At 41.3% G+C, this 11,399-nt stretch overlaps 1 long non-coding RNA gene across 1 annotated transcript; it reads left to right on the forward strand.

Moving 5' to 3' along the window:
• Positions 1–3,621: 3,621 nt before the first annotated feature.
• Positions 3,622–11,132, forward strand: LOC309810098. The gene is made up of 3 exons (XR_014294940.1): positions 3,622–3,706; positions 4,729–5,067; positions 10,905–11,132. It is a non-coding gene; the product is annotated as an uncharacterized lncRNA (long non-coding RNA).
• The last annotated feature ends 267 nt before the right edge of the window (positions 11,133–11,399 follow it).

Consider the following 11,399-nt stretch of genomic DNA (forward strand, 5'->3'; position numbering starts at 1 on the left):
ACGCCATACCAATAGAATGGAACCGTTATTGCTTTTGACTTCAATACTACACTTATTCTAATGTGGCAAATGGTTTCATGAGCTTTGTGAGCTAGTTGCTACCTTTTTTTTTTTTTGATAGCATATTGCTATCTTCTTTTGACCCTGTGGTGAATTAAAATCCCTGTATCTTTTAACCTGACTAGTTCTGAAGTGAAGGGCTCCTAAATTTGTGTTTGAGCAATTGATTACATATATTTAAAAACAATCCACGTGGGAGTTTTACATACACTTAGTCATAGTTTAGGCATGGTCTTGTTTCTGCTTTTAAATTGAACTCTATGTCATAAACACTTTTTTTCATACACTACTGAGTTTTCTTTAAACTTTTAAGATTTTATATTTATTTCTGTTTATTATTGGGAAAAATGGATTTTCTCCCATCATTTCAGCCCACTGAGATAATTCTGGAGCTACACTTTGTGCTCCATTATACAAGTCATTCACACCTAATAAGCAGGTACAGGCACACCTCAGAGATATTTGGGATTCAGTTCCAGATCACCACAATAAAGCAAATATCACAATGAATTGAGTCACATGAATTTTTTGGTTTCCCAATGCGTATAAAAGTTAACACTATACTGTATCTATTAAGTGTGCAATAGCATTATGTCTTATAAAACAATGTACATAACTTAATTTTAAAATATTTTATTGCTAAAAAATGCTAACCATCATGCGAGCCTTCAACAAATCACGATAGTAACATCAAAGATCACTGATCACAGAGCACAACACATAATAATAATAATGAAGAAGTTTGAAATATTGCAAGAATTACCAAAATGTGACACAGAGATATAAAGTGAACAAATACTGTTGGAAAAATGGCACTGATAGGCCTCCTTGACACAGGGTTGCCACAAAACTTCCATTTGTAAAAATGCAATACTCTGAAGTACAATAAAATGAGGTACGCCTGTATTTTACTTTTTCCTCTGTGTTAGGGATTGCAGTGTTGAGTAGTACTAGGTAAAAGAGGGAACTCTGACTCTTACATCAAAAGGCTTCCCTCCTGGTTGATATTAAACTCCTAGTGGACATCTTGTCTTCTATTATTCTCCTCCCATACAATACCTCTATCAGATCGTACTGGCTTTTGTCTTGGCCCATTCAGGACAGGCCTTGCGTCTCTTTGTCCTGCTTTCCCTATAATACCTAGTACAGTGCCTGGTGTGCAACATAAGAGGTGCCGATTAACATTTGTTGTTTTAAATTGAAATGTCCCCAAGAATATAATGAATTCAATGTGGTGGATCCACACAGCCTCCTAGCAATCAGCATTTTCTTTTGCACTTGCTCATTAATCATCTATTCAATAATCCATTTCTGGAATTCACAAGGGATCGATGCCAAGCTCACTGGATTATATCCCCCTTTACCGCTTTCTTCAAAGTCAGGACCTGGGAAAGCTTTGTGTAGGAAGTGGGGCTTCAAGTTGGTGTTGATGGACAGGTATGATATGAGTAGAGGAAAGAGAAGGAGAGGCCGTTTGGAAACCAGAATTTCTCTGTAGTAAATGTGGTTGGAAGACAGAGCTGTTCACAGACACAGAGAACAGTTTTATGCTAGTGAAATCTTGGTTAAGTGAGCACTATGATAACCCTGAAAAAGAGAATGTGGTGTTGGAAACTGAGAATGGCCTATGCCCCCAGGCACATAGGGAAGCCAGGCTGTTCTCTGCTTCCTATACCACATTCCCTTTCCAAGGTTGTTCTGGCGCTTGCTTAGCCAAGATTTCACTAATCCCATCATCTTTATAAATGTAAAACCTCAAATACATAAAAATATAATTATTGGGCTTCCCTGGTGGCGCAGTGGTTGAGAATCTGCCTGCTAATGCAGAGGACACGGGTTCGAGTCCTGGTCTGGGAGGATCCCACATGCCGCGGAGCAACTAGGCCCGTGAGCCACAACTACTGAGCCTGCGCGTCTGGAGCCTATGCTCCTCAACAAGAGAGGCCATGATAGTGAGAGGCGCACGCACCGCGATGAAGAGTGGCCCCCGCTTGCCACAACTAGAGAAAGCCCTCGCACAGAAACAAAGACCCAACACAGCAAAAATAAATAAATTAATAAACTCCTACCCCCAACATCTTCTATATATATATATATATATATATATATATATATATATATATATATATATATACTTATTATCACCATACTTGTGTCCTATTTGATTTCTAGATATGGCTGTTATACCCAGCCACAGTGTGAAACGATAGGAGGGGGTGAGTAGGAAGACCAAAGTGGTACAGAAGCCCCTTTTTGTCATGAGTTGGGAATGGTTAAGAAAGTAACTATTTGGGATATAAACCTCATTGATTCAGGCTAATTAGTGGTAATATAAGTAGAAGTGCAAAGTCTGAATTACTGAATACTTAGGAAAAGAAAGGCAAGTTGTAGGTGTTGAGTAACTCTAACAAATGCTTGCATCTGCAACGTTCCTCATAATGCAGCATTGCAGGTGCTGAGTTAAAATGGCAAGATCACAAAATTTAAGATTTCTTGGTTTTCAAACTTCTATAAAGTTGTAAGGGCCAAAAAAGAGCTGCTTATTACTGTTAATACCATCCCATGTATATCTGCTACCCCTCCCTCTGTCCTACATCCTGCCAAGCTTGTGAGGCCTTAAAAGTCACAGGTTACAGGAAGAACAAAACAGTATCTGGGTTTCAGTTGTCACTTTTGAGATCCCACTGAGCTCTCTATGTAACTTGAATAACAGGGTTTGTTGTGATGGGGGTCAAGTGATGCTGGAAGGAGGTAGGCTTGGTCTCAACTCACCCTTTAGAGCAGGGCAGGCCCTTCGTGAAGGGAGGTGCTGGGGGGTACCTTGTTAATTACAGAGGCTCAGCCCAGTGGGTGAAACAGGCATACACAGTGGTCCAACGGGGCAGGAGATAGCAATAGCCCGTCTTGAATTGGGCAGATGCTCAGCATGGGGCCAATGGGGAGGTGAAGGAGTTGCCTGTTGGGAGGGTGGGAACTGCTGATGTGCCATGCAGATCCAGCAACTGACCAGGGGCTCATGGAGCAGTGGTACAGCTTGACCTTCAGTGGAAGACAGACCATCTCAGCATGCTGCCCCGAGCAGAAGCCCAGCCCTACAAACTGCAGAGATAGGGGTGGGTTAAGGTGGGGCCTCTGTTCAACTCAAGATTTAGATACAGACACCACCTTAACAGAAGGGGGGCTCTGTAGGAATGTGTATCACAGGGTGAGTTCCCCAGGAAGCAGATTCTGAGACTCAAATCAGCATGCAGGAGGTATATTTGGGAATGCTCTTGGGATCAACATCGGTGGAAGGATGAGATGGAAATCAGAATTGAATACAGAGAAAGGTTAACTGAGATGCTGTCCCAGCAAAGGCCTTGACTGACCTCATGGGTAAACTTGGGAGAACTCAGCATTGCCCTGGGCTGGAGGGAGAGACCCGAGGGGGTCAGGCCTTTATACTCCCACATTGATCAGTCACTGGGTGCCGGCTGCCACTGGAAGGAGGTGTGGCTTTGGGCCAGACACTTTTCTTCAACAGAAGCAATTCTCAGAAATGGCTAACAGCTGAGGGCCATCTTCTGGCTGTACTCCCAGCAGCTGGGGGAATAAGTCCTTCCTTCCTGAAAGAGGATCTGGGGAGCACATCAGAACATCCATCTCAGTAAGTTACAGCCTGGGGGACAAGACTGTCCAGTAGCCATGAATGATAGAATGGGGACATTAGAACTCTGATCAACATGAGAGGGAAGACATAATATTATATTAAATCTCACTGGATTGAGCCTGATGGGAGGGGAGGCTAGAGTGAGGGAGGGGTTATGAAAGATGGGAGGAATTGTCCATTACTATTTGCATACTTCCTCTCTCTGAACCCAGTTGCTCTGGGCCCTGGGGTGGGATGTGGAGGAGGGGAGGGCGATGGGGGGAGTACACACAGGTTAAGGGCTCAATGATCCCAGCTATGAGAAGCTGAGGAAGACAGAGATGGGGAAATAAAAGGACCTCTGTGGATATCTATGGGACATTTCTCCCTGTTCATTCTAGCAAATCTTGTACGGCATGACCCTGGGGCTTATAATGCCATAAAAATGTTCAAATAGTCAAATCCAGTCACCATGTACAAACACGCAATTCTAATTTTAAGAAGTATTTGTCAAGGCATTGATGCAATTCTGTTCCTTAGGCCTAAATTAATATTCTTTTACTGTGAGATTTCCATCCATTGTGTTGTTCCAGCCATTTTGTGTTTCAAGACCAGAGCAGGAGATTTTTTATTAATTAATTAATTTTTAGAGAGACTCATCCCTTTTCTGCACAGCTCAAAGTGGTCTTCGATTTAACACCACTTGGAAGGCAGGAAGGAGGGAAAAATTGTTTAGATTGAGTCCAAGAATAGAAAATTGTTATACCAAAAAAACTTCCTCCTTTAAAAAAATGAAGTGAGTAAGCAGTGGGGAACTCACATTAGAGCATGTTTCAATGTCAGTGTTTAATGTGTCACAACATTTGGCTCATCTTGGCAAATCATGAAATTTTTCTAATTCCTAAGGTATCATTAAACAGCTGTTGTTTTTTTTCTAAATAATATTAACTCTGCCCCCTCCCCAACCAGGACTGTCTAGGTTTCAATAGCCTAGATTTTCAGTGCAATGGTGTCAATTTCACTTTGGAATCCTTTCACAGATTATGGATGTCCACTTCTCATGCGGGGGTATGAACATGCAAGAAATGGTCAAGAGTTTGCTGTTCGTGAAAAGACTCAGCTGTAGCGGCATCTGGACAACACACTTTCAAAACGGGGTTATTTCATAATTGCATCGGCTCTGTCCAAGAAAAGAGAACACATTCGAATTCCCTGTAATTCAAACCATTTGTTACCGGAGCTCTCTGTCCTGAGCTAGAGAGGACTGGTATCCTTGAGAGATTGTTGTGTTCCAAACTGTCCACGTCCCCCTGGCTTGAAAATTTCATTTTGGACTTGGTGCTGTGACCAGGGAAGTTGTATGAAGAGATGCTTTCCAGGTGAGAACAATGAAATGCTGCCCTTGGTCGGGCACGGACTACGTCCATGTGCTGAGATTTGTGTGTAATTCATCCAAACACTCCCATTGGTCAATCCAGAGGTTTGGTGCTCATAGGATCACCAGTTATTTGTGTGGCTTCTTACTCCACATGGGCAGAAGCCAGAGGTGATCCCAAGAGCAGGACACAGAGTGACTCAGGGAGAAAAACATAGGGCTTGGGGGCCCAAAGAAAACTAGGTCTGCGTCTCATCGCTGGCACATTCCTAGCCTTAAGCAAGCCATTTAACTTCTCTGAACATCAGCTTCCTTGTTTATAAGATGATCACACACACACACACTCTCACTCACTCACTCACTCACCTTACATGGTGGTCATGAGAATGAGAGATAATATATCTAAGATGCTCAGCATACTACCTGGCCCATAGTGGATACCCAATACTTGGAAGTTATTATAATTGTTAGCTATTACTAAATAAAGTCTATGAAAAGGCTCTTTCTGTATAATCTAAATCCCCATTATGCTCATCTTATGCCCAATCTGGCAGTAAAAGAGGGCTTGCTGACAGCATCCATCTTTCCATTCACGAGACACATGAAATATATGGCCTTCTTCCTAATGGTTTCCCAAAGGTCTGCTAGGTTTCCTGGCAATGAGTCAGCAATTCAAGCCGGTCCAGGTACAGAACAAAATTGTGCCAATAGCCACATTCCATGCACAGAACACTCCCCAACAGGGCCATACACGCGGCGGCCGTGTGTGCCAGCCTCTCGGGCCTGGCTCACCAGGCAGCTGCATAAATTGCTTCGAACATGAGGTTATTTATGGCATAACCAACCCTGCCTTTGGCCTAGCTCTTGTTCTCATTTCTTAAATGATAGTAGTAGTGCTGGGGTAAGACACGCAACGTAGGAAACTGAATTCCACAGACAAACATTGCCAGGTGCAGACTTACCAACTCCGACTACACTGGACCTTGTCAGTTTATTGTTGGCTCCGCAATTCCACGCTCCAGGGTGGCAAGAACTGCCCTAAGTGAAGACAGTCCACAGCACATCAGCGACAGCTAGGCAGAGAGCAACAGTCTGACTTTTCTGTAATTCTGAATTTGTGAGTGCTCTCAGCAGGGTATTCTGACAGTGGTTATAACCTTAGAAGTAAAGTTAAAAGAAAATATATGTACAAGAGTACCTAGGACTCTTTTATATATATTTCCAATTTTTGCCTCTTACCTCACCCTTTATCTGAAGAAACTTAGATGGAATGGTCTTTTATTCTTAGCTTTCCCTAATTTTCAAGTCAAATTAACAACATATTGGAACCATACTTAAAATGTAATGGGTTTTACAGATTTTTCTGATCCAAATTCTCCCCATCCCTAGTCAATCTAGTGCCCTTTTGTGGTGGGAAAAGGTACAGAGGGGTGTAAGCCCTGGCACTGATTTTAGGAGAGAGGGCCAATAGGAGAGGTGTGAACTTTTATAATTTTGCTTTTGCTCCAAGTCCTTATGCCCTATGAACCTGAGAGCAGGGCAGGCCCTTCGTGAAGGGCTGAGAAAGTAGGCCCATGATTGGCCCAGTGGGACTTAAATATTTTTTTAAAGCTGTGTCAGTGTGAATGGTCATCTGCTTCATCAGGGACTATAGCTCCAGTGATGGAGGGGCACCAGGAGATGATGTACAACTTGGGATTGTGACCAAGTCCCTTTTCACTTTGACACCTGCATTTGTACCTTATTCAATCATTCATTCAATCAAAGAAATATCTGTTCAAATATTTATTCACATTCTACTATATGACACACACTGTGCCAAATGCTGGAGAAATAACTGTGAATTTTGTTTCCTGTGTGGTCGCTCTGGGGAAAGGGTGCTGTGATGCCCACCAAAAAATCGTCAATTCTTATTTTATTTGCAGGTGAATTACTTAATGAAATTATTTCTGTTGGTTCTAGTCAAGGCCTTTTAAATCATATACTGGGTGTTATATAGAGGCAATTAGAGGGGAAAGTTAACAACGTGAACTTCCCTTATGGATACCAGCATTCAACCACCAATGGTGGGATGCAGGACAAAGGGCTGACTTTTGTCCCTCAGAGTCACAAAGGTTAACCTAAGGAATATACTAAGGAAATATATCTAATCCATGTTCATATCCATATATAATACCTATATCTACATCTTTTTAAGGATAGTTCATTGTCTTATCTGACACCCTCTAAAGTGTTACATCCCATGATATCTCTGAGATGGAGAAGAGTGGCCATTTGTTGAGGGTAAGCTACCTGAGTAGATACAGTGTTACTGCTTGATGCTTAGCACACTGCTTCTCCTCCCTGTTTACAGTCCTTCCAATTTCCTTTGAGAAAGCTCCCTTCCTCCATTTCTACCACGTGGTGTGGGTGGAATTTTAACTCCTTTAAAACTTCATACAGTATTGCTTCAGGGAAAGACCATTAATCCAGTAATACACATTGAGATGAGAGAAAACCTTTGCTAGAATTTCTAGAGAGATTCCTTTCTCTCTTCCATGGAATCCATTAGATTGAATGGTGTAGTATGTAAGAATGGAGACATTCCTTTTGTCATCCCAGGGAAAGCCCTCAGCTTCAGGGGTGACACAGGGAAAAGAGGACACTGTGGAGAGCCTGAGGAAACTACAGAAGGAAGAGCAGAGAAATGGAGAGAAGCCTAATCCTTCGTGATACTGGTTTTTTTAATTTATTTTTATTTTTTGGCCACACTGCATTGTGGCATGTGGAATCTTAGTTCCCTGACCAGGGATTGAACCTGTGCCCCCTGCAGTAGAAGCTCAGAGTCTTAACCACTGAACCACCAGGGAAGTCTCCTAGGCTTTTCTGGGTTTTTTTTTCTTCTTATTTTATAATTGAAGGATAGTTGACTTATAATATTATATTAATTTCAGGTGTACAACATAGTGATTCAATATATTTATAGATTATATTCCATTTAAAGTTATTACAAAATAATGGCTATGTTTCCCTGTATAATATATCCTTCTTGCTTATTTATTTTATACATAGTAGTTTGTATCTTTTAATCCTCTACTGCTATCTTGTTCCTCCTTCCTTCCCTCTCTCTACTGGTAACCACTAGTTTGTCCTCTGTATCTGTGAGTCTGTTTCTGTTTTGTCATATAGGTTCATTTGTTTTATTTTTTAGATTCCACCTGTAAGTGATAACAGAGTATTTGTCTTACTTTGACTTATTTCACTAAGTAATACCCTCTAGGTCTATCTATGTTGTTGCAAATGGCAGAATTTAATTCTTTTTTTATGGCTGAGCGATATTCTATTATATATAAATATATATATATGAGAGAGAGAGAGAGAGGGAGAGAACTTCTTTATCCATTTGTCTGTTGATACACACTTAGGTTGCTTCTATATCTTGGTTATTGTAAATAGTGCTTGCTGCTCTTAACGCTGGGGTGCATGTATTTTTTTGAATTAGTGTTTTTGTTTCCTCTGGATATACACCCAGCAGTGGAATTGTTGGATCATATGGTAGTTTTTCTTTCAGTTTTTAGAGGGACCTCCATACTGTTTTCCACAGTGGCTGGATGAATTTATTATACAGTCCCACCAACAGTGTGCTAGGGCTCCCTTTCCTCCACATCCTTGCCAACATTTGTTACTTGTGCTCTTCTTCATAATAGCCATTTTGACAGGTGTGAGGTGATATCTCACTGTGATTTTGATTTGCATTTCTCTGATAATTAGCAATATTAAGCTTTTTTTCATGTGCCTCTTGGCCATTGATACTGTTGGAGCTTCTAGATCAAGCCTTACCTGAAGTTAGCATAATCTCTGGACTTTCCAATCACGTGAGCCAATACATTGCCTTTTTTTGCTTGAGTCAGTTTGAATTGGACTTTGTGTCAGTCATGACACACAGACACACACATGACATAGAGTCCCAATAGGTACCATGGATTTTGAACTCTTCCTAAATTTCCATCAGACACCTTTATATAATGATAGACGTGAAGTACATTCCAAAGGTACTCATAAATTCAATCCAGACGTAGATAACATACATCTCTGCTCATACAAATTAAGAGCTAACTGGGACAAGTGGCCAGGGTGGCAGGGAGAGGTGGGAACATTTGGGATTGTTCAAAGCATTTGAGACTGGGGGGGAGCAGTAACATATGATTTTCTGCAATAGCTTCCACTCTCGTGAATATTTTCGTAAAATATATCTCCTAGAAGAACAATCCTAGGACTACACAGTTACTAATACTAGGTTTCCCACTGTGCTCTGTCCTCTTTCCCACTCATAGGAATTAGTTCGCATTTAGGACACACCACACTCTGTGGTTGCAGGTCCACGCTGCTGGGCTGCATGAAGGAGGGAGAAAGATGTCTGTAAAGGAGCCAGGAAGAAGACAGGTTGCCTGAGCCGAGAATGGAGCGTCTTTTATGTTCTTTGACAACTTTGAGATTTCCCTTTCCTATTCCTTTCTCCTCATCTATTAATGAGCATGAACTACATCCTGGCCTTTAATCATTGATATCATTTCATATACACTTTTTCATTATCCTCATCTCTCTTTTGCTCCTACGAACATCTGTTTCCCAGACCCACTCTCTAGAATTGAGGATATACATGGCAGCTTTCCCCATCTCTGAGCCATGGAGCTAAATTTCCTATGCACCTTCAAGCATTAAATTGAAAATTAAGCTGCATGTACCATATTTTGTTATAATTACCGTTTAGAAAAAAATCCTTGTTAATTTGGTATCCAAGAAAGTTATGTGGTCCATATGCTATGTAAGAATTTATAGTCCAGAGCAATAAAGTTTGGTAATAAAGGGATAGTGATGAGTGAAAGGGACAAATGTAAATTAACATTCCCCAAATAAATCAAACAGTTTAGAAAACTGGGCCATTCATGGCAACCACATGCAACTAGTTATAATTGCCAGTTTCCAAGTGTCTGATTTTAGTTTCCTTAAAAAATTTTTTTAAAAACAAATAGACATGATTTGAAGCTTAACATTCTGGTATCATTTGACAATCACAGCACTGCTGAGACTGCCACAGAAATCATTCTAATTATTCTTATAGTCTTTGGCATTGGCTTGGATAATGATAGGAATTAGTGAGTTTTACCCAGACAAGGTCCCTTCCTTTGAGGAATTTATCCTTTACAACTGTCTGCACTGGCCTGAGCTGCACTGGGACCAGTCTCTCCTCGCTGACCCAGAAGAGTCTCTTGGCTGATGATCATGACTGACATCATGTTTCAAGGGCTTCTCTGGGCCAGGTCCTGCACTGAGCTCTTCATATGCATTCTTTTCATTCTCACAGTCTTTAGAGGGAGTGTATTACCTAAGATTTTTTTCAGTCGTAAGTACGAAAAATGCCAACTAGAAATGACTTCTTAAGTGATAAAGAAATGAACTGTCTCTAGGAAAAAAGGTCTAAAGGTAGGGCAGGCTGGTATAGTTGATAGATAAGGCTATAGAGGGAAAAAGAGATGAACCATTAAAGACATTATTAAGCACATTAAGGAGTTGGAACTAATACCTGAGATCAGTGGTGAGTGATTAAGAATTTTTAGCAGAGGAAGGACTTGATCAGAATACAATTTTAGCAAGATCTCTCTGACTGCAGGGTGGAGAGTAGATTCCTGTAGTATTAAGGCTGGGTTTACAAGTCCAAATAAAGCAGAGGAGGAAGGCCACTACTTGGCTAATTCAAGTGCCCTACTTGTGCATTATCTGGGGCCTCCCTGTGACTGACTTTGTTGGTTCACTCATCAGCCATTCCCAATTCCTTTCTCCTTTGTCCACATCCCACTTCAGAGACTGAAAAATCCAGATACTTTCCTAGCCATTCATCTAGAGGTGGTCATGTGACCCAGTTTGACTATGGGCTTCTGGAAGAGTTCAACTTCTTGCCTGGAGCTGTCTTTTGACCCTGAAGGACACAACTAAGGATGAATGCCCACAGGGAGAAGGAGAATGGAAGGGGCCTAGGTCCCTGATGACATCACAAATTCTTCCTAGCTACCTCGTTCAGCAAGCAATAAATGTGCCTATGGTTTAAGCCAGTGTTTGTGACTTCTTCTGTTACCCACAGCAAATAGCATTCCTAGGAAAGCGATTTTCAATTCTCTATTTCATTTTGATTGTGCATACACTTTTTGAATCCTTCAAGCAAGAGATGGAAGTTTCTATAGTGTGCTTATTACACTGACAGGCTGGAAGACAGAGCTCTGTAAAACTTCTGCTCCCTTTGGAATAAAAATGTGCATGTGCAATGCAGTACCTGCTTAGCCAGCCTGGAGAAGGCTTGGT

Source organism: Mesoplodon mirus, assembly GCF_964341445.2.
Source record: "Mesoplodon mirus genome assembly, chromosome: 9".
NCBI classification, from domain to species: domain Eukaryota; kingdom Metazoa; phylum Chordata; class Mammalia; order Artiodactyla; family Ziphiidae; genus Mesoplodon; species Mesoplodon mirus.